The sequence below is a fragment of the Notamacropus eugenii genome, chromosome 2 (assembly GCF_028372415.1).
Source record: "Notamacropus eugenii isolate mMacEug1 chromosome 2, mMacEug1.pri_v2, whole genome shotgun sequence".
In the NCBI taxonomy this organism is placed as follows: Eukaryota; Metazoa; Chordata; class Mammalia; order Diprotodontia; family Macropodidae; genus Notamacropus; species Notamacropus eugenii.
The window spans coordinates 82,646,371-82,650,363 of record NC_092873.1 but is presented as its reverse complement, the minus strand read 5'-3'; the positions used below and the strand labels follow the sequence as shown (position 1 = coordinate 82,650,363).

The window sequence follows — 3,993 nt, the reverse complement described above, 5'->3', positions numbered from 1 at the left end:
CACTTAATAGTATTTTATTTTTCCCATTTACACGTAAAGATAGTTTTCAACATTCACTTTTACAAGATTTTGAGTTCTAAACTTTTTTTCTCCTCTTTCCTTCCCCTCCCCAACTCACTAAGGCAGTAAGCAATTGGTGCAGTCTATACATGTCCAAATATGTTCAACCTATTTTTACATTAGTCATGTTGTGAAAGAAGAAGCAGAACAAAAGAGAAAAACCATGAGAAAGAAAGCAACAAAAAAAGAGAAAATAGTATGGTTCAATCTGCATTCAAACTCCATAGTTCTTTTTTTGGATGTTGATAGCATTTTCCTTCATAAGTCTTTTTGAACAGCCTTAGATAATTTTATCGTTGAAAAGAATTAAGTTTATAAAAATTGATCATTGCACAATGTTGCTATTACTTTGCACAGTGTTCTCCTGGTTCTGCTCACTTCACTCAGCATCAGTTCATGTAAGTCCAGGTTTTCTGAAATATGCCATCTCATCATTTCTTATAGCACAAAAGTATTCCATTACATTCATGTACCACAACTCATTCATCTGCTCCCCAGCTGACAGTTATCCCTGCAGTTTCCAATTCTTTGCCACCACAAAAAGAGCTGCTATGCTTGCACATGTGGGTCCTTTTACATTTTTTATAAATGCAATGTGGTGTTGTAAAAGTGTGATATAAATATGGTATTGCTGGATCAAAAAGTGTTCACAGCTTTATAGCCCTTTGAGCATAATTAAGTGGAGGGATTTATGATGACAACTCAGAACTGTCACTCAGCATTTACAGCTACAAATTACAGAAGGGTTATCTTTAAGGAGCCCTGAGTTAGTGATTAATGTAGATAATGCAATGAAGTGGAAGAAATTGTGTAACATAGTTTAAGTCACAAAAATTAGAACCTACTGAATATCTAGTAAAACAGAACCTATAAACTAGAACTATTTAATAGAAATACAATCAACTTCAAGACTAAAAAACAAATTCTAATTATATAAATATGCTATATTGTTGAACTTAGCAATTCAGAATATTAGAACTAGCCCATTATTACATGCTGAATTGTGAAAGATTCTTTGTATATTACATTGATCATAAATAATTTGGAACTATATATTTAAATAGATTCAATATCATTCTGGTTACTGATAATATTCAAGCTACATAGAACAAAAGTTTTCAAAATCTAGTGACCTAGTAAATGAATATATGATATTACTGCATTCTTGTCTGTTTTGGGGACTTGTGTCTTACATGATTTCAGGAACCTATAGAGAATGAGCTTGCATCTTAATCCAATTCAATTATTCACATGTATAATACTCCATAGAACGTTAAATTTAAAAAGAATAATAACAAGATAGTGTTTTTTCCCAGAACAATTTCTATTAGAAATTCATTGAAAATTCAAGTAAGATGAGAAAATAACATTAATAGTTTCCTATAGACATTTTAAGGTTCATAATATGCTTCCTTCCACAATCATTTCTGGATGAGACTATAAGAGAGCCACAATCTCTGGTTGGAAACTGGAAGAAAATATGTAGTCTCCAGAACAATGGAGATAATAGGAATAGAAAAAAAATATATGCATAATATATATTAATATATATTAAATGTGTGTGTACACACACATACACACATATATGCACATGTATATATCCATATATGTGTATGTACATATGTATATGCACACATGCATATGCATACAAACATATACATATATGTATAAGTATACATATACACCCTCATTAAAATAAAACTAAATGTAAGTTGTATTCAAGTCTTCTCCACGCAATATTTACTGCGAAGAATCATGTTAATTATAGACTAGAAGGTAAATAATAAAGACATACTATTCACAAACAAATATATTCATGCATATAGCATGCACATAAGTAGTTCTACCACTGATCAATTGCATATACAATATAATATATTTTACATAATATATGTTATTTATGTGTGTTGTGCATGATATATGTATCTATATACATTTATGAACATTTGTACACACGTCCCTTTGCACTGGCTATCTTCCATCCCTTGGATTTCTTCCTCTATTACATCTGCCTCTTAATCTCCCTAGCTTCCTTCAAGATTCACTTCAAACCTATCTTCTGAATGACACCTTATCCTGCCCTCCAACTCCCAATAAGCTAATGTAATTACTTTCTATGTATTCTGGATACTCTTTCTTCTACCCAGTTCCTTATGTTATTTTCTCACAAAAATGTGGGCTTCATGGGGGCAGAAATTATTTTTACTTTTCTTCATATCTCCAACAGTTACTGTAGCTTATTGCATTATAATAAGCTCTTAATAAATGCTTGTTGATTGACATATATGTGTGTATTTTTAAAAAGTTATGTATTTTTGAGCACACAGCAAATGATTAGAAGGATACAATAGGCATAAAATAAGGTCACAATGTCAAAAACTATCAAGCATATGATAATGTATACAACAGTAACTAAACATTCTCTGTGTGTGTTTTATAGATATACACCCACATATACATGTATATACACACATATATGTATAAATAAGTTTGTGTATGTAATAATTGCATAGTAACTACTCAAAATTATGTTGTTCATCTTTGGTAAGGATTATTTACCATCCTGTCATCTGACAGTATTCCCTGAGGTCTCATTCTCTCTTGGATTCTAAAATTGTTTTAAAATTTCAAATGTTCTCCAACTTCCAGAGATCCTTTCTCCCTCTTTACCAGTCTCTTCATTGCCCCCTTCATGTCTTTGTTCCTCAGGGTGTAGATGATGGGATTGAGACTGGGAGTAACAATAGTGTAGAAGACAGTAAGGAATTTGCCTTGGTCTTTGGAAGCACTGTTTCCTGGTTGCATGTACAGATAGATTATAGTTCCATAGAAGATCGATACCACTGTGAGGTGAGAACCACATGTATTGACTGCCTTCTTCCGACCCACTGCAGACTTTATTCTTAACACAGCTTTGGCAATTAAGACATAGGAAATGAGAATAAGGGAAAGGGGTATCAAGATAATAACAATTCCCAAAGCAAATACAATCATTTCAATTGTTGTAGTATCTATACATGCAATCTTGACCAGAGCTGGTAGTTCACAGAGGAAATGCTCCAGAATGTGGTTCCCACATCTCTGCAATTTCAGGGTCAGTGTACAGAGCATGACAGAATTAACCAAGCTGATCCCCCAGGCCACAGACACCATCTGAAGGCAGACCTGTGGATTCATAATAATCAAATAGTGTAAGGGTTTGCAGACAGCAGTAAAGCGACCATAGGACATCACAGCCAGTAGAAGGCACTCAGCAGATCCAAACCACATATAACTGTAAAGCTGGATGACACAACCCATGTAACTGATGGACTTATCTTGGCCCCATATATTCACCAGCATCTGAGGAACGATAGTGGTGGTAAAGCAGAGGTCTAAGAAAGATAAGTTCCTGAGGAAAGAGTATGAGGCAGAGGATATAGAAGGGATACAAGGATGATAGCTGTGTTTCCAAACAAAGTTATTAAATAGAAGACTGTGACAATTCCAGACAGGACCATCTTTAGCCCAGGATGATCAGATAATCCCAGAAGGATGAATCCATCTGAAGAACTATAATTCTAATGCCTCATACTCTTTCAAAGCTTTTCTTCCCTAGGAATAAGAAAGGAAAGCACTGATGATTATAGAGAGGGGTAGAATGTCAAAAACAATTCGGTAATTATACTTAGCAAAATAAGTACAGGCTGCAAATACTATATCAAAATAATCTAGATGAAAAAGGAGAGATTGTTTAGTTACGTGCTATACATACATAGTGTGTGTACGTGTCTGTGTGTGTGTTTGTGTGTGTGCGTATGTGAGACGGGTCTTTTGTCACAATAATTTGTAATTCAAAAAAATCAATACTTGAAGGAAATGCGAAATTTCACTTAAAGATTAGGGATAATAAAAATATTTTCCCTATTCAGTTCACTATCCACAGATATTCAT

The 3,993-nt window shown here is 33.7% G+C and overlaps 1 pseudogene; it reads right to left on the bottom strand.

Annotated features, from left to right (window-relative positions):
* Window positions 1-2,679: 2,679 nt before the first annotated feature.
* Window positions 2,680-3,632, bottom strand: LOC140523598 (olfactory receptor 2W1-like; annotated as a pseudogene).
* Between the last annotated feature and the right edge of the window lie 361 nt (window positions 3,633-3,993).